We start from the raw sequence: 20,140 nt of genomic DNA, 5'->3' as shown, positions 1-20,140 counted from the left end.
GTAGTGCGCGCCACACATCTACCATATCCGCCTGTTCCATCATCTGTTTCACGACTAGTGCAGCTTTGGATGGGGTTCTGGGGGAGGTCGATGCACGATCTAGGGACTGGTCCAGTATCGTATTGAAGTCTCCACCCCAAAGAATTTGTGCCTCACCAGAGGCGGCCAGTAAATAGAGTATTGTACAGTAAAATTGTGTGTCGTCCACATTAGGACCATATGTGTTGACCAGAATGACTTGGTGTCCTACCAGGTCTCCCCAAACCAGTGTTTACCTGCCTTGTGGGTCAATTTTACTGGAGTGATACTTGAAGCCCAGATTGGGGTGTATGAGGTCAACACTCCCCTTGATTGTGCTGAGTATTCCGTATAATATCTATACAGGCCCCACCTAGGGAGGAATTTGGCATTAACAGTCCCCAGTGCATGTGTCTCCTGTAGAAAGAGGATGTGAGGGTTGTGACGTGCAATGTATGCTGCGATTTCCCTTGCCTTAATCGGATTATTGAGGCCACGGATGTTCCATGAGAGTAGTTTCATGTTTAATCCCTTATTAGCCTGGGTCAAAAACATGCCGTGGTAAAATCTTCTGTTCATGGAGCTGCCCCTGCCTCCAGAGGTGTGGGTATCCTGCAACTAAACCGCTCTCTGATTTTAACAATTTAACTTCCCCCCAAACAGTCCCAGCTCAGTGCCAGGATGAACCCTTTCTCGATTTCCCCACCAACCCCCACCCGCATCATCAACCCCAACTAGATGATGTATCCCTGAAACATAGCTCAACAAATCTCTTGGGGGTAAAAGCTGTACTCACGTGGCCGTTTAGCAAACGGGGCTCACGGCCTTTCTTAACATTTGTGGTAGTTGGGGCCACCTTGCCAGTCATATGGATTTCAGCATCGTGGTGGTGCAATGTAGATCAATCACCGTCAGCCAGGATGTTCGTCCGGTTCGTCGGGCAGGTGGGGCGGCAAGTTCTGCTGCACCGCTCACTCCCTCGGGGGGAGCGGAATGGAGGCTTAAACATATGCCATGGCTTCAGTAGGGTTCTCAAAGAAATGTGCACGGCCTCCGTGCTGGATCCTCATCTTGGCAGGGAAGACAAGCGCATATGGGATCTGACGAAGTCTCAGTTGCCTCTTGACAGGTTCGTAAGATCTTCTCAGGCACTGCACATTGGTTGAAAAGTCCGGGTATATATGAATTCTGTTGTTCTCATAAAATAGGAAACCTTTCTCCCTGGAGATTCTCAGGATAGCGTCTCTGTCCCTGTAATTGAGCAGGCGAGCGATAATGGTGCGGGGTGGTGCTCCAGGCTTAGGAAGGGGCGCCAAGGTGCGATGCGCCCGCTCCACAAGAAAATGGTCTGAGAGAGTCTGGGCCCAAAAGGGATTTCAAAAGGTTTTCAACCTGTCGTTCCATCGATCCTTTACCAAAGGTTTCAGCCACCCCGACCAATCGGATGTTGTTCCTTCTGGACCGCGACTCAAGGTCCTCGCACTTATTCAGGGTTTTCTGCAGCTCTCCTTTCAGTTGTGCGATGTCCCGACCATGTTGAAGGATTGAGTCCTCGTTGGTGCTAATCCTGCCCTCAGCTTCAGTGGTTCGCACGCTCTCCTTGTCAACCCTTGCCTTCAAGGAACTAATCGTTGCTCCAATATCATCCAGCTTACTATTGACTGCCAAAAAACCATTCTGAACCATTGACAGCAGCTTGTCCACTCTCTCGTCCATCAGAGGTTCTGGTTGGCCATCCGCCGGCCCGGGCGGCGGCGTGGTGGACCCCTGCGGCTGGGAATTGGTGAAGGAATCCATCGGGCCAGTTTTTTTGGGGCCTACTCCCCTCTTGTCGTGGCGGCCCATATATCAGACCGAGTGGTTTGTGTTCTCCCACGTCGCTCCTATATATATTGTATTGTGGCTATGTATTCTGGGTGGGACGTGGCATGGTAGTGAACCACAATGGTGATTGCCTCCGGAGGCCGGGTCCCGACACACCTCCGTCACGGAGTGTGATGTGTATGCTGAAGTGCGCACCCCAGAGCAGGGCCAAGGGCCAATGTTGAAGGAGTTACTCGAGCCTCGCCCGTCTAGAGGTTCGGCGTTCGCAGGGTCCCTCGCCACAGAATGGGGTCAATATGCGGCCTACGCAAGTGTCCATTAGGCCTGGATGGTTGGCGTTGTGTTCTTCCCGCCCACGCCTTATCTCGGGCTCCCCACAGCTCCAGGGCCCCAAAGGAGAGGAAACACTATCAGGCTTGACCATAGACAGGTTAGGGGAGTGTGGGTGCAGGTTGGTACCTTCTTGAATGCAGGGTATCAGGGCGCCAGCTCCCCTTGCCCAGGGTCACCACCGCAGGACGTCTCAGCCGCGGCACCAGGATGAAGAAGTCCACCAGGGATGCGCACCGCACATCAGCGGCCCAATCCTGCGTCCGCATTGGGCTCTGCAGAGTCTCGTATCCCAACGGGGGTCCAAACATGAGGAGCAGCAGTCCCGGGGGGGAGCCCTGCGTAATTCCGGCGGTCCGCCGCCGATTCGAATGTAGCTCCCGGGGGGGCAGGGGGGGCGGATCAACGAGGATGGTCTCTGTGCCCACGTCTCTCAAACACGGGACGTGGGGGTGACACGCCGCTCCCGATCAACGAGGATGGTCTCTGTGCCCACGTCTTCAAACGTGGGACGTGGGGGTGACACGCTCCTCCGCGGCGGGCGGTCGATGGAGGGGGGTGCGGGCGATCAGCTCCCTCAGCAGGCGGGAGGTCAGGAAGCGCGGCGTACGGCTGGACTCCAAGCACAGCCCCTCCCCCACTCGGCCCAACGACAGAACCACGCCACCGGCGTATATTGATTTTGGCATGGAGCCGCGGCGCGGGCCGCCTCCACCTGTTGTCCTGGCAAAAAGTTCCTCGAGCTGTATCTCACGGGTCCGCATACGATTTCTTCCCGGATTTGGGTGGATGGTGCCGCAGACCCTCTGTTACAAGTCTGTGTGCTTTACAAGTGTGCCGGTAGCTCCAACGAGGATTGATTCAGAGCAGGATGTATTCCGGGCCGGAGCTCTGCCTTTAGGCGGCCATCAGCGTCGCGTGCAACAGCGCCCCCTGGGGATTGGTTGTTTTGAATGTGCCGATGGTGCCCTGTCTGTGTTGTGGGCTCCTTCCCTTCTTTACATGACTCCGTGAACCGAGCCAATAACTGGTGCTCCCGCCATCTTGCATATGGTATTTGCACATGCTTTCGATACTACATGGTGATGCTTTAGGCTTTCTGAGTTCGCAAGTTCTCGCGGTCAAACAGGTTTTCCTGAGTGCAGGGCTTATGAACACCTGTCCTGTAAGCACGTCCCTGTATGGTTTTCCCTACAAGGTATACTGCTGTAACCCTGCTTGACAGGAGCCTCACTCCATGTCACCTGGTCCCTTAAAGGAACAGAGCTTGTTTGTGGTACCCAGCACAAGACCACGCCACGTGGTTAGTAAAGAGAAAGATAGACCAGGGGATATTCACAACACTGTCCCCAGGTCCCGCATCACTTGGTGGGTGGTGGTACCCGGCCCTCTACTTCACTGCATTCCTTACCCTGAGCACCAGGTACGAGAAGCAAATTGAAAAGTTTTGTAGAGTTAGGGGTAGAGACAGAAAAGGGATCATGAATTTGAAGGCGTAAAATGGTCCATCTGTAGCAGGCCCTGAAGCAATGAATGTCTGTTTTGAAAAATATCTTTTTGTCCTGTGAAGAAGTCCCCAGCTTGGTCCTGGGAACCACAAAGGTGGTGACTCAGCAGGCTGGATGTCTCCCCGAGCCTGTTGATGTTGGGCTCAGGGCGGGATATGGAGGATCCCCAGACCAATCACAGATCAATCACAGTACCTCATAATAGGCCAGTCCAGTTCTAAAGGCCTGGATTCGTCCCACTCCAGGCAGGTCAGTTCTAAAAGCATTCAGCCTCCCCAAGACTCTTGGGAGACCATGCAGGGAAGAGTAATGCATCTCACCCCAACTAGGAAAGCCTCGCGCGTAGGAAAATATACATTTCCTTTTAAGGGAAATCCCTAGCATCCACTTGACGCCAGTAGCTTGTGTTTTAAAACAGTTAAAATTTCACAAAAAACATCAGCAAAGACATTTCACAGAATCTTGCAGGAGCCGCAATGAGTTTAGGAATTCCACTGTTGGAATGTCACCAGTCCACAACTTCCCAAATGAGGGTAATGCCACGGAAGAAACAAAGTTACAAAAGTATTGTTCTATGGCAGAATGTTCTCCAACCGGTTTACAATGTTGCAGCTTCACCACACACACACATTATTCTGAGGGAAGTGAAAAGGGCGAACGGGTCACCTGGTGTATTTCCACTATTTAATTCACATGCGGGAAGTGCAGGAGATATCCGCTCAGCACAGATCGCATCAGGGAGGGTCTGTGGCGGAAACACACTTTCAACATGGCGGACAGGCCAGTTATAGGCTTGGTCCAACCCCCTTAAGCTCACAGCAGCCCTGGGTGTATTTATGTATAGCAACCAATCCCAGCCCTCATTCAATTAGAAGTAACAGAGGTGGAGAGGGGCAGTTTAGAAGGTTAAGAAAGTGGTAGCATCTCAATTTGGCTGGTTGAAGGTGGACATCGTAACATCAGAAGAAGGGCGGTTGCAGGAGAAGGTGGTAACTTGTTCTAAGGGAAGGAGGGTGGGATGTCATCAGTGGCTGGGAGAGAGAGCGGGGAGATGACTGGTGAGAGGGTGGCAGAGAGGAGGTGGTCCAAAGAACACCACGAGGGGGCGATAGTCAAGGTGGTACTTGGAAGTGTAATATTGAGCAGAGAAGGGGATACCTTAGAGGAGATAAAGCGAAGAGGAGCAGGGGTGTTCGCAGTAGTAACAGCAGACGAGAATAAAACCGAAGAGACCACGCGGTGGCCACCCAAGAGGAGGAAGATAGAGTAACATCAGGAGGAGTGGGAGAAGCAGCAGCAAGAATATCACTTAGCGAAGGAGGCACCAAATGACAGGCAGAGAGCAATCTCTTTGCTAGCCAGAGCAGGAGGTTTCCAGCAGACCTGGATGGCCCTCGGCAGGACTAGGTGATGCAAGGAGGAACAAGTCTGGGTCAGGGAGATTATTGTAGGGTCAGAGAGGAGAGAAGAAGAGGAGAGGAGCCTGGAAGAAGCCCAGGCAAGGCCAAAACCCAAGGACCCTGCTCCAGCTTTCACTGCCTTCTTCGTCCATTGACCTCTTTTGCTTGCAAGACTTCATGTCCGTGTAAGTCATGAGGTTCATAACTCTGAAAATTCTGCATCTACACCAGGCACAGATGGAGGGGTTGGATCCCTCTAAAGCCTTCAATGCCAGAAAGCGATGATGTAACCCCCTTATGAACTATAAGAATTGGAGCAATTCATCCAGGGGCCAGAAAAGCGTAGCAAGCGGCGGAAGAAACATTATGGAAGGGGAAGGTCTCTGAGGGGAAAGGGGCCATTTTTGGAGGGAACCCGCCTGACCATTGTTCGTTTGGAAAGAGCTCATATTTAATTTAAGTTAGCCCTTCTTGTAATAATTCCCCTAATAAAAGTATTGAACTACAACGCATGGTCCTGGCATACCTCTTGATCTCGGGCGAACCTTGTGACAGACCCATTTGGAGGGTGGGGAGCTTCATCTTGGGCATTCAGGCATAAGGTAGTAGTTATGATGTGGCTTGATTCGAAACGCTCCAATAGGAAAAAAGCCCATTAAGGATCTTTCATTGCCATGCTGCCACCGCACAAAGCAAGTCTCAGCGGCATGGTGTGCACGTTCCACCGCTTGTCAGTGGTGCACGGACTGCCGATAATCCTCAGGTCTCCCAGGTGCACGGCAGAACATCAACCCGAATGTAGTCCTTTTTTTAACTTCATATGACTGTGTGTCACATATACATCTGCATAGGGGTCATCAACTTCTATTCTCTGAAACAACTTAAGAGCCCTTCTTCCCCTGACCCCTCACCCACACGGTGTCTGGACAGACGCCATCTCCGACTACCCCAAATGTGTTAGTTTTTCCACCACTCCAGTTGTGACGGTAAATTGGACGGTGTTAGAGCCACACTTGAGTATAGAGTTTTAGCATAGAGCCGTGTGCTGATTATATATAGCACCTTGGCATGCCCAATGAGGTCTAAGCCATGCCAAGGGTCTCAACATTCCGAGCGAGGAGCGCTTATTCATAAAGCTGGAATAAGTGTTTGTAACCTGCTATGCAGAAACAGTAATCTCAAAATTGAATCCAGGTTTGCCGGAGCTTTAGTCCTTCAAAATAAATACTCTGCTCAAATTTCAGAAGTCTGTAACCACAGCATCGGTAACTTACACTCTTGGAACTGAATTGAAGGTGCAAGCAAAATGTTCATTTATAAACACTGGCGTGAGATGCTACGGCTTGTCAGCTTGTGTCCTAGGCGGGAAGCCGATGTACTCAGATTGATATGTATGGGGCAGTACATACATTGATGCAAGAGCTGGATTCTGGCAAAGGCTTCAATATCTTAATCTAAATAATACATATGATATGAGGGGACTACATCATCGGCGGGGTCTCCATATCATTCCACCCATGTTGCCATTCACACCAGTAACTTCCTGTAACATAGAAGATTTAGTATTGGAATGAAAACCTCTTTTGGGTACATGGGAACAGCCTGCTTTGTAGGCTAGGATCTGGCAAGCCAGGTGGCAATTGGACACCCAAACCTCCATGCAAATGAAACCTAACGCATAAAGGGACGGATATTGTGTCTGGCACCTGTGATCCCTAATAGAGAGTACAGCTAAGCTTATGTTACCAGTACAGGTTTTCGCTTGCATTGTCTGCACATTTTCAGATGTAGGCTGTTGTCCCTACCAAAAAAATCTGGATTGAAAGTGGATTGCTACTGGATTTTCCCAAACATTTAAATCCTCTTTAAATCCTATTTAACTCCAGAAACTCCCATTGTACTGAGAGGATTGCTTTTGGCTTCTTTTTGGCTTCATGCACCCTGAAATATGTTAATTAGCAATCCTCAGTGGAATGCAATCCCAAAACAATCCAAGCAATCCAATCCACTAAAAATCCAAAAACAATCCAATCCCCAAACAATCCACTAAAAATCCAAAAACAATCCAATCCCCAAACAATCCACTAAAAATCCAAAAACAATCCAATCCCCAAACAATCCACTAAAAATCCAAAAACAATCCAATCCCCAAACAATCCACTAAAAATCCAAAAACAATCCAATCCCCAAACAATCCACTAAAAATCCAAAAAGAATCCAATCCCCAAACAATCCAGCAAAAATCCAAAAAGAATCCAATCCCCAAACAATCCAGCAAAAATCCCAAAACAATGCAATCCCCAAACAATCCTATAAAAATCCTAAAGCAGTGCCATCCCTAAATAAATACAAAAGCAACGGATTACATCTGGCTTCCTTTTGGCTAAATGTACCCTCGTAGAGATCCAAAAGCAATGCAATGCAATCCCCAAATAAACCTTTTGAAATCCAAAAGCAATTAATGTAGTCACCAAATAATACTTTACAAATCAAAACAACAAAGCAATCCCAAAAATATTCTTTAACAATATAGGCATTGTTTCGGTTTATGAGCTGGAAATAAATTTAGGAGTTTTAACAAAAATAATGTTTACTATAATCCTGAAAAGAAATGCTTAAAAACACATTTGGTGCACCTTGTTGAATTGGGCTTTAAAAGCGTCACTGTGGCTTAATTGCTGCCCATTTCAGAGAGTTGCATTTTGAATTGCCTTTAGAACAATAGTGATGACTAATTAGGTCACAGTCATTTAGGTAAAATGGCCATGAAAGTCAAGACCATGTAATGGCATATAAACTATATTTAAAAAGAAGCGACACGTTTTTTTTTCCCCGACTATATTTATTAAAAAGAGGCAGAGGTTCAATCGGACACTGTGTACATAGCACAAAAACACAACTGTAGCAATCCCAAACACGGGTGCTTCACAATTTAAAAATAAAGGGTGAGAGGGGACCCAGAACCAGTCAGGTTCGGTCCAGCCCAGGGAGCAAGGGTGATAGGGGACACGGAACCAGTCCAGGGGTGTCACACGAGTATACAGGCCCAGCCTAGGGAGCAAGCGAGTCCGGTGGGGACCAGCCCAGGGAGCAAGGTTGAGAGGGGAAAGAGAACCAGTCCAGGGAGTCACACTAGTATCCAGGACGAGGCAAAAGAGCAAGGGAATGTGGAACTACACTTGTGTAGAAAAGACGAGGTTTGGCTCCTTCTTCATCCGGTAGTTCCCAATTTTGTGTTGGAGGGCTTTTCTGCACTCGGATGCAGAGAGTACTGGAAAGCCCATTTCCCTGGCTTTAACATGGATACATTCTGAAACGCAAAAAAATTTGTGTAAAAAGTTTGAAAAGAGCAAGCAAAGTACTTTTTGGTTGACACATGGCTGTGAGAAATAAAGCATAGGCAATTTTCACTGTACACCCTCTAATGTGCTTTCGTAATTCGAATTACTACATTTCTCAAAGCTGTAAATCTGGTTGAAACCATGGCAATTCCTTAGAATTTAATATAGATTAGTGTCACTTCCCCAGGAAGTGGCTCTCCGTTTATCTTCTTTCCATAATTGGTATATTGTGAAGAAATTACCAATCTCGTGTTTCCCCCATGGACAGTGCATTGGTAAAGGAGCCATACAAGCAAAACAAATACACAGGGTTTGAAATTGAGCGGAGCTGGGGGCTATTTAGCCCTGTTTGTAGCCTTGAAGAGCCTGGTTAGCTTTACACCATGCTTACCAGGAGCTAAATTTGGCTCCCGGGCCAACTGATGCCGATATTATATACCTATGGGAATTTAACTATGTGCGTGCTTGCTTTTGTAACAATCTAAAAAAATAACATAGGACACCACTATGACATTTGAAGCTTAACGGGTCATAAGTAATGGACAAAGCAATATGTTTGCATGTGGGCATATAATGAGTGATGGACAATAACCGGTTAATACATGAGCCACAGTATTTGAGCTACCTTTTCCCACCCTCTGACACAGTCGTCTAGAAGCCCTATGGCTTCATAGGAATGTTGGGGAGGAGGGTTTGAGATTGGGGTGGAGACACAGAAGCCTACAACCGATAGTATTTGGATAGAGAAAAAGCATTTATTTATTTCATAAGGGCACAAACCAACTTTTGGTTAACTCCAATGGCACTTACCTCTGATGCAGTTGATGGACCAGGGTTGGGATTTGTATCGGGAAAACTTTCTGTGGCTCCTGTCCGCCTCCTCTATATCCACTCAACGGCCAGTTCCAAGCAGTGCTCAACTGCTACCTGCTGACAGGAATCCACTGTGTCCCAGTATGCTGAAATAATAGCACAAATATTAATATTACACATTTTAATACAGTACGCATTCTAATGACAATTACCAAGACCCGGAACCAGCGCAGGGAGCCAGATGGGTACCCAGACACAGCCCAGCAAGTAAGGAAGTTTGTTAGGAACCCACCCATGGAAGTGTCTCGGGCAGGTGCCAGTCTTACCTGAACTTCTGAAATGGTGAACACCTAGGCACACAAAGCCAGTAGACGTTTGGTTATTTGCCGAAATATTGACTGCCCATGGTCATTTTAATCCCTATGGCCATTTACACCCAGATCCTGCCCCTCCCAAAATACCTCCTTATGGGAACTTTGAGCTCACTTTAATCAAGCCTTATCAGACTTTGCGCTTAAAGTGCCTGCGCTTAAAGTGCCTGCCTGTGATTTTCAAAGCAGTATTCTAAGAGTTAATTACTTAATTGGAGTTGTAAACCCACTACTGCTGTGATAAAAAAAATGTCTTAACCAGGTCTGCCTTCAGCCACAAAGCAGTTCAACGAAGCAACTGAACAAGTCTGGAAGTGTTAAGATGAAAAAAGTAGGATATACCCTAAAGTATGGGTGCATAACACAAGGCCCGCGGGCCAGTTGCGGCCAGCCATGCCGTTTTGTCCGGCCCGCCAGCAACAAAGACTTTCCTAATGGAGGGCGGCCGGCAAGCAGCATCGGCCCCCTCCATTAGGAAAGTCTTTGTTGTCTTCCGAGCGTGTGTGTTTGTTGGATCTTTGTGCTGCTTGTATGTTGAGATCCGGGGGTGGGGTGTGTGTCGGGTCTGCCTGAATGTTTGTTTTTGTGTGCAAGTCCAGTGTATGTTGAGATGCGGGGTTGGGGTGTGTGTCGCGTCTGCCTGAACGTGTTTGTGTGCAAGTTCAGTGTATGTTGAGATGCGGGGTTGGGGTGTGTGTCGGGTCTGACTGAATGTGTTTGTGTGCAAGTTCAGTGTATGTTGAGATGCAGCGGTGGGGTGTGTGTCGGGTCTGCCTGAATGTGTTTGTGTGCAAGTGCAGTGTGTGTTGAGATGCGGAGGGGGAGTGTGTGTCGCGACTGCCTGAATGTGGGTATTGGGTATTGGGTGCAGGTTGCACTGGAGTTGCATCCTATAGGTTAAAGGGCTGTGTTGGGCAGGTCCAAACATACATACTATCTCTAAAAGGACACATGTACAATCCAGATGCAGAGCAACATTCCTCAGTTGCAGGAAGGGCTGGCAGCACCTAAAAAACAAAACTAAAGTTGCCTATTTCTGCTTTCGGATGTCTTTTATTATGTAAAGAAAATCTGCAATATCTTCTTATAGGTCCTTGTGGTCAATACTTGGATAGGGCCCTGGCCAAAGTTCTCTAAGACACAGTATTGTTCTACTTTGACAAAAGTGAAAAGGCTAAATCCCTTAGTATCTTGAGGCTGCTCTGTAGCAAAGTGAGGAGAAGTACTCACTGCAAAGCTTATGTATTGAAAGAAGGAAAAGGGCATTTAACATGCAATGCTGGGATCTCGAAGAGCTACAGAAGTAGCAATGAGTACACATTGCCAACCTGAACCAGGATCCTTTTGTTTTTGCCCCAGCTTCCCTGAAGTTCTGTTCCTTTGTCATGAGATTACACAGGTTCTACATGAGTTAATTTGCCACAGATGGGATGAGCATGTATGAGGTCTGAGGGGAACTCCATGCCAAGGGGATATCTCTAGCTAATGGTGTCAGTATTGGGATCTAGCAACTAAGTGCATTTGGGGGGTCTGATCTGAGAGGACCTACTATCTTAGTCGAGTGCCCTACTCTACACGACACAGTTAGAGAACTGAAGAGATATAGGCCCCTGCTGGCTGTTTTAACGTTCTTGGATCCGTTTCCTGATTGCTCCTTGACTCCAGAGGTTCCTCTTGCTCTCCTTGGAGATACACTCAGCGTACGCCTGCCAGGAAAGAACTTGTGATTCCCCTCTTGCCCTACGGGATGCAAACTCAAAATGATTACTGGAATAATTTCTTCTCCCTCCACCCACGAGTGCTTTTCAGTCTGAAGTTATTCTATCCTTTCAGCCCAGGGCAGTCCTCCTGAATGCAGCCTCTTCTCCTCTTGCGCCCTCACTACCATCTCTCCAAATCACCTTGTACCTCTTCTGTCCCACCCCCCTTCATATGGTTTCAGATTTCATATAGGCCCCAAAAGTCCCTGGGAAAGGATAGTTCATTCCCGCGTTAAACCCCAGATCACTGCATTTGTCAGGGTCTCCCTTCTCCCCTTTTTAATCATTACTGCCATCTCTGTTGTATTGTTAAGTGACTGATTGACGGGGAGCACAGGCCGAGAGCTTAAGGACTGGCACCACCATTTTGAGGTCAGGCTGACCTGCCATGGTGTCCCACTTTCCGCTCTTCCCTGTACCTCTTGCAGAAATAATCTCAGTGTCCATGAGTTTGTGCGGCCCATGAGGCGGACGATTCCCTGTCCAGCTTTCAGCTTATGCCGAGTGTAAAAGATGGAGAGCGAATGAGCTTCCAAGCCCCCAAATAGTTGTGGGTTATACTAAAAACCTAGTACAAATATCAGGAGAAATTTAATTACCATCCATAGGAATATAAATATAAATAATTTCTGCATGGAACCCATGAACTAATGCAGAAGCATTTCACTGCAGCACTGCATGGAGGTGCCCATCAGAAATGTGTGTACCCAATGGATACACAGAAGACAAATATATATATTTGTGCCACATCATCACTAGAACAGGGCCTAGTGCCAAATTCTCATGGTGGAGCTGCAGAGACCTCATACTATTCAGAGTTGCTTAAAAGAAAGTTGGTGTCTACTGGTAAGGGGGTTGTTTCTCTCATGTATTTGGATACTTTCCGCTTGTCACTGTGTTATATATCTTGCTTTAATATCCTAGCCTTGTAGGCTGCTTTGCGTTTAGTCTGGTGGTGCTCCTAGACTATCTTCTGAGAAGAAGCTAGTGGTGACAATGTGTCTCTGCTCTTTTATGCCTGATAACATTGCTGTTCGATCACATGGATTCGGTCCATGTGGAGGCCCTGATTTGGCCCATGTGCTAAGTCCTGCTCATTCAAATAGGGTCTTGGCCCCAGTGCTTCACCCTCGAAAACAACTCTCTGGTGTGTGGAATCACTATATGGGATTGGTTGTTTTTTTTTTTTTTTAACTTTTATTTATTGAGAGAGCAGGTTCACAACAAGACCACCAACATAAACATCATAATACATTGCAGGCGCAATTCCAGTACTTATGTGCATACAATGGGTGAAAAACATTACAGTTCAGGGCGAAGATGAGGGTGTTGTATCCGTATCAGGAGTTAGATTACACAAGTATAGGCGTAGGAGTGTCCAAATGTCTTTAGGGCGGCAAGGTGATGGGACTGATGGCACAAAGAGTTCCTCATCATCATTGAGCATACATAGGTCTTTTAGGAAATTGGTTTGTGATATGGCCCCACATTTGGGGCATTGCATTTGGGACACGATCCCGAACAGCTCTCCACAAATTTAGCTAATTTGGACGGGGCATAGTGTAGTTGATTTAAGACTTTAAACTGGATCAGTCGGAGCCCAGAGTTCATGGAGACCGATCTAGTGAGTTGACAGTGCCGGGCCCATCGGACGTCATCGATCTGGGTGCCTATGTCTCGTTCCCAGGTCTCTTTTATCGTGTTACGAGACGGGGTATGGGTTTGCACTAGACAGTATAACATCGAGACCCCCTTATTGTGGCTGTTCATTAACACTATCGCTCTGATATATTCGTGTGATTGGGGTTCTGCCGGGAATGTCGGCCATCTAGCCGCAAAAGCACCTCTCATGCGATGGTACTGGAAGCGTTTGAGCTGACCCCCTCCCACCGCTCCAATGAAGACTGTGAGTTCACAGAACATGCCATCAGGGAACATGTCCCGTAACGTGAAAAGCCTATTGGGATCCAAGGACTGTTGAAGGGCTTTATCGAATGTCGGAGATATGATGGAGAAGTTCCATAGGGGAACCTCTGAATCATAGGGGGTCTCAAGGCCGATCCTTTTATAGATCTTGGACCACGCACGTGTTGTTGTGTACTCCGGGTCGAACGGGCAAGTATCCCCATAGACAGGGTTAAGGAGCACTGATCGTATGTCGTTGGGGCAGACAGCTGAGTTTTTCCAGAGGAGTGTGCAGGGCCGTATCTTCGGGGTCGAACCAATGTTTCGCGAATTGTGCTTGTGAAGTTAAATAATATAGTTCAAAGTCTGGAGCGGCAATACCGCCCTGTGAAAAAGGTTTCACCATCTTATCCCACCCCAGCCTGGCCGTCTTCCCGTTCCAGACGAAGGAGGAGGCAAGCGACTTGAGATTCGCAAAAAAGGGTTTACCAGGCCAGATTGGGATGTTGTTAAAATAGTATAGGAGTTTGGGGAGGACTATCATTTTAAGCAATGCCACTCGGCCATACAGGGACAGCGGGAGGTTGGCCCACAGTTGGAACTTAGTTGTCAGGTGTGACAGCAATTCACCGTAGTTGTGTGTATAGCAGTTGTTTATCTCTGGCCACCAAGATTCCCAAATAGCGTACCTGGGTGGGAGCAGGTCTTAGCCCTGCTATCTCGGATAGGTCACCCGTACCATCGGTCAAGGGGAATATTCCGCACCTAGGCCGTCTGAGCCGGGCGCACGGCCTCCGGATAGGGATTTGATGGCTTCTATAATTTCTTCCACTTTAATAGGTTGATCTAGAATATTGCGTGTCGCAGTGGTCAGTGTGGGGAGGTCAAGGCCATCTAAGTATCGGAACGTGTCCTCTGTCGTTTTTCTATCGTGGTTGGAGTATAGGGCGGAATAAAATTCAGCGAAGGTGGAGTTGATGTCCTGTTCCCTATTGACCATTACCCCAGCTGGGGTCTGTATGCAGGGATCGGGTTGTGGTGCCTGTCGGTTTTTAGCATATTGGCTAGAAATTTCCCGGCTTTGTTACTTTCCCCATATCTGCGGGCCTTGGCTGGTGCGGCCATGTACAAAACCTCCCTCCTCGCTAACTCACTGAATTCCTCTAGCGTGGCTTGAATCTTCGATAGGGTTTCCTTGTCCTGCACAACACCATATTGGGTTTGTAATGAGTCCAGTTTGGCTTCGGCTATACCTAATTCCCTATGAACAGATTTCAACATACCCGTAGATTTGCCCAGGATGGTACCCCGGATCCAGACCTTGAATGCCTCCCATAGGGTAGAATAGGTAGTCACCGTTCCCACATTTAGTTCCAGAAATTCTGCTATCTCTGTATGTAAGGTTTCACAGACATTGGGATTCTTAAGGATCGCAGGGGGCATTCTCCATCTCCTAACCGGTGGCGGGGTGTCGCCCAACTGGATGTCAAGTGTTAACGGTGAATGGTCTGAGAGAGTGCAGGGGTGTATTGCGCAATCAGTGACCGTCCCGGCCAGGGATGAACTAATGAGCCAGTAATCTAAGCGTGAGTGGGAGTCATGAACATACGAGTAAAAGGTGAATTTCTTTTCGCTTGGGTGTAGTGCGCGCCACACATCTACCATATCCGCCTGTTCCATCATCTGTTTCACGACTAGTGCAGCTTTGGATGGGGTTCTGGGGGAGGTCGATGCACGATCTAGGGACTGGTCCAGTATCGTATTGAAGTCTCCACCCCAAAGAATTTGTGCCTCACCAGAGGCGGCCAGTAAATAGAGTATTGTACAGTAAAATTGTGTGTCGTCCACATTAGGACCATATGTGTTGACCAGAATGACTTGGTGTCCTACCAGGTCTCCCCAAACCAGTGTTTACCTGCCTTGTGGGTCAATTTTACTGGAGTGATACTTGAAGCCCAGATTGGGGTGTATGAGGTCAACACTCCCCTTGATTGTGCTGAGTATTCCGTATAATATCTATACAGGCCCCACCTAGGGAGGAATTTGGCATTAACAGTCCCCAGTGCATGTGTCTCCTGTAGAAAGAGGATGTGAGGGTTGTGACGTGCAATGTATGCTGCGATTTCCCTTGCCTTAATCGGATTATTGAGGCCACGGATGTTCCATGAGAGTAGTTTCATGTTTAATCCCTTATTAGCCTGGGTCAAAAACATGCCGTGGTAAAATCTTCTGTTCATGGAGCTGCCCCTGCCTCCAGAGGTGTGGGTATCCTGCAACTAAACCGCTCTCTGATTTTAACAATTTAACTTCCCCCCAAACAGTCCCAGCTCAGTGCCAGGATGAACCCTTTCTCGATTTCCCCACCAACCCCCACCCGCATCATCAACCCCAACTAGATGATGTATCCCTGAAACATAGCTCAACAAATCTCTTGGGGGTAAAAGCTGTACTCACGTGGCCGTTTAGCAAACGGGGCTCACGGCCTTTCTTAACATTTGTGGTAGTTGGGGCCACCTTGCCAGTCATATGGATTTCAGCATCGTGGTGGTGCAATGTAGATCAATCACCGTCAGCCAGGATGTTCGTCCGGTTCGTCGGGCAGGTGGGGCGGCAAGTTCTGCTGCACCGCTCACTCCCTCGGGGGGAGCGGAATGGAGGCTTAAACATATGCCATGGCTTCAGTAGGGTTCTCAAAGAAATGTGCACGGCCTCCGTGCTGGATCCTCATCTTGGCAGGGAAGACAAGCGCATATGGGATCTGACGAAGTCTCAGTTGCCTCTTGACAGGTTCGTAAGATCTTCTCAGGCACTGCACATTGGTTGAAAAGTCCGGGTATATATGAATTCTGTTGTTCTCATAAAATAGGAAACCTTTCTCCCTGGAGATTCTCAGGATAGCGTCTCTGTCCCTGTAATTGAGCAGGCGAGCGATAATGGTGCGGGGTGGTGCTCCAGGCTTAGGAAGGGGCGCCAAGGTGCGATGCGCCCGCTCCACAAGAAAATGGTCTGAGAGAGTCTGGGCCCAAAAGGGATTTCAAAAGGTTTTCAACCTGTCGTTCCATCGATCCTTTACCAAAGGTTTCAGCCACCCCGACCAATCGGATGTTGTTCCTTCTGGACCGCGACTCAAGGTCCTCGCACTTATTCAGGGTTTTCTGCAGCTCTCCTTTCAGTTGTGCGATGTCCCGACCATGTTGAAGGATTGAGTCCTCGTTGGTGCTAATCCTGCCCTCAGCTTCAGTGGTTCGCACGCTCTCCTTGTCAACCCTTGCCTTCAAGGAACTAATCGTTGCTCCAATATCATCCAGCTTACTATTGACTGCCAAAAAACCATTCTGAACCATTGACAGCAGCTTGTCCACTCTCTCGTCCATCAGAGGTTCTGGTTGGCCATCCGCCGGCCCGGGCGGCGGCGTGGTGGACCCCTGCGGCTGGGAATTGGTGAAGGAATCCATCGGGCCAGTTTTTTTGGGGCCTACTCCCCTCTTGTCGTGGCGGCCCATATATCAGACCGAGTGGTTTGTGTTCTCCCACGTCGCTCCTATATATATTGTATTGTGGCTATGTATTCTGGGTGGGACGTGGCATGGTAGTGAACCACAATGGTGATTGCCTCCGGAGGCCGGGTCCCGACACACCTCCGTCACGGAGTGTGATGTGTATGCTGAAGTGCGCACCCCAGAGCAGGGCCAAGGGCCAATGTTGAAGGAGTTACTCGAGCCTCGCCCGTCTAGAGGTTCGGCGTTCGCAGGGTCCCTCGCCACAGAATGGGGTCAATATGCGGCCTACGCAAGTGTCCATTAGGCCTGGATGGTTGGCGTTGTGTTCTTCCCGCCCACGCCTTATCTCGGGCTCCCCACAGCTCCAGGGCCCCAAAGGAGAGGAAACACTATCAGGCTTGACCATAGACAGGTTAGGGGAGTGTGGGTGCAGGTTGGTACCTTCTTGAATGCAGGGTATCAGGGCGCCAGCTCCCCTTGCCCAGGGTCACCACCGCAGGACGTCTCAGCCGCGGCACCAGGATGAAGAAGTCCACCAGGGATGCGCACCGCACATCAGCGGCCCAATCCTGCGTCCGCATTGGGCTCTGCAGAGTCTCGTATCCCAACGGGGGTCCAAACATGAGGAGCAGCAGTCCCGGGGGGGAGCCCTGCGTAATTCCGGCGGTCCGCCGCCGATTCGAATGTAGCTCCCGGGGGGGCAGGGGGGGCGGATCAACGAGGATGGTCTCTGTGCCCACGTCTCTCAAACACGGGACGTGGGGGTGACACGCCGCTCCCGATCAACGAGGATGGTCTCTGTGCCCACGTCTTCAAACGTGGGACGTGGGGGTGACACGCCGCTAGCCCCGGGGGTGGCCACAGCCGCAGGCTCCTCCGCGGCGGGCGGTCGATGGAGGGGGGTGCGGGCGATCAGCTCCCTCAGCAGGCGGGAGGTCAGGAAGCGCGGCGTACGGCTGGACTCCAAGCACAGCCCCTCCCCCACTCGGCCCAACGACAGAACCACGCCACCGGCGTATATTGATTTTGGCATGGAGCCGCGGCGCGGGCCGCCTCCACCTGTTGTCCTGGCAAAAAGTTCCTCGAGCTGTATCTCACGGGTCCGCATACGATTTCTTCCCGGATTTGGGTGGATGGTGCCGCAGACCCTCTGTTACAAGTCTGTGTGCTTTACAAGTGTGCCGGTAGCTCCAACGAGGATTGATTCAGAGCAGGATGTATTCCGGGCCGGAGCTCTGCCTTTAGGCGGCCATCAGCGTCGCGTGCAACAGCGCCCCCTGGGGATTGGTTGTTTTGAATGTGCCGATGGTGCCCTGTCTGTGTTGTGGGCTCCTTCCCTTCTTTACATGACTCCGTGAACCGAGCCAATAACTGGTGCTCCCGCCATCTTGCATATGGTATTTGCACATGCTTTCGATACTACATGGTGATGCTTTAGGCTTTCTGAGTTCGCAAGTTCTCGCGGTCAAACAGGTTTTCCTGAGTGCAGGGCTTATGAACACCTGTCCTGTAAGCACGTCCCTGTATGGTTTTCCCTACAAGGTATACTGCTGTAACCCTGCTTGACAGGAGCCTCACTCCATGTCACCTGGTCCCTTAAAGGAACAGAGCTTGTTTGTGGTACCCAGCACAAGACCACGCCACGTGGTTAGTAAAGAGAAAGATAGACCAGGGGATATTCACAACACTGTCCCCAGGTCCCGCATCACTTGGTGGGTGGTGGTACCCGGCCCTCTACTTCACTGCATTCCTTACCCTGAGCACCAGGTACGAGAAGCAAATTGAAAAGTTTTGTAGAGTTAGGGGTAGAGACAGAAAAGGGATCATGAATTTGAAGGCGTAAAATGGTCCATCTGTAGCAGGCCCTGAAGCAATGAATGTCTGTTTTGAAAAATATCTTTTTGTCCTGTGAAGAAGTCCCCAGCTTGGTCCTGGGAACCACAAAGGTGGTGACTCAGCAGGCTGGATGTCTCCCCGAGCCTGTTGATGTTGGGCTCAGGGCGGGATATGGAGGATCCCCAGACCAATCACAGATCAATCACAGTACCTCATAATAGGCCAGTCCAGTTCTAAAGGCCTGGATTCGTCCCACTCCAGGCAGGTCAGTTCTAAAAGCATTCAGCCTCCCCAAGACTCTTGGGAGACCATGCAGGGAAGAGTAATGCATCTCACCCCAACTAGGAAAGCCTCGCGCGTAGGAAAATATACATTTCCTTTTAAGGGAAATCCCTAGCATCCACTTGACGCCAGTAGCTTGTGTTTTAAAACAGTTAAAATTTCACAAAAAACATCAGCAAAGACATTTCACAGAATCTTGCAGGAGCCGCAATGAGTTTAGGAATTCCACTGTTGGAATGTCACCAGTCCACAACTTCCCAAATGAGGGTAATGCCACGGAAGAAACAAAGTTACAAAAGTATTGTTCTATGGCAGAATGTTCTCCAACCGGTTTACAATGTTGCAGCTTCACCACACACACACATTATTCTGAGGGAAGTGAAAAGGGCGAACGGGTCACCTGGTGTATTTCCACTATTTAATTCACATGCGGGAAGTGCAGGAGATATCCGCTCAGCACAGATCGCATCAGGGAGGGTCTGTGGCGGAAACACACTTTCAACATGGCGGACAGGCCAGTTATAGGCTTGGTCCAACCCCCTTAAGCTCACAGCAGCCCTGGGTGTATTTATGTATAGCAACCAATCCCAGCCCTCATTCAATTAGAAGTAACAGAGGTGGAGAGGGGCAGTTTAGAAGGTTAAGAAAGTGGTAGCATCTCAATTTGGCTGGTTGAAGGTGGACATCGTAACATCAGAAGAAGGGCGGTTGCAGGAGAAGGTGGTAACTTGTTCTAAGGGAAGGAGGGTGGGATGTCATCAGTGGCTGGGAGAGAGAGCGGGGAGATGACTGGTGAGAGGGTGGCAGAGAGGAGGTGGTCCAAAGAACACCACGAGGGGGCGATAGTCAAGGTGGTACTTGGAAGTGTAATATTGAGCAGAGAAGGGGATACCTTAGAGGAGATAAAGCGAAGAGGAGCAGGGGTGTTCGCAGTAGTAACAGCAGACGAGAATAAAACCGAAGAGACCACGCGGTGGCCACCCAAGAGGAGGAAGATAGAGTAACATCAGGAGGAGTGGGAGAAGCAGCAGCAAGAATATCACTTAGCGAAGGAGGCACCAAATGACAGGCAGAGAGCAATCTCTTTGCTAGCCAGAGCAGGAGGTTTCCAGCAGACCTGGATGGCCCTCGGCAGGACTAGGTGATGCAAGGAGGAACAAGTCTGGGTCAGGGAGATTATTGTAGGGTCAGAGAGGAGAGAAGAAGAGGAGAGGAGCCTGGAAGAAGCCCAGGCAAGGCCAAAACCCAAGGA

At 49.3% G+C, this 20,140-nt stretch overlaps 1 protein-coding gene and 1 long non-coding RNA gene across 6 annotated transcripts in view; one reads left to right on the top strand and one right to left on the bottom strand.

Moving 5' to 3' along the window:
• Positions 1–20,140, top strand: part of AP3B2 (adaptor related protein complex 3 subunit beta 2) — a 533,172-nt gene that overhangs the window by 152,430 nt on the left and 360,602 nt on the right. The gene's annotated exons all lie outside the window — the stretch shown is intronic.
• LOC138504300 (uncharacterized) lies at positions 7,902–10,307 on the bottom strand. The gene is made up of 2 exons (XR_011279819.1): positions 9,232–10,307; positions 7,902–8,390 (listed from the first exon to the last, which is right to left on the bottom strand). It is a non-coding gene; the product is annotated as an uncharacterized lncRNA (long non-coding RNA).

The sequence above is a fragment of the Ambystoma mexicanum genome, chromosome 11, assembly GCF_040938575.1.
Source record: "Ambystoma mexicanum isolate Mex_15411 chromosome 11, UKY_AmexF1_1, whole genome shotgun sequence".
In the NCBI taxonomy this organism is placed as follows: Eukaryota; Metazoa; Chordata; class Amphibia; order Caudata; family Ambystomatidae; genus Ambystoma; species Ambystoma mexicanum.
This window is presented reverse-complemented; position numbering and strand designations above follow the sequence as displayed.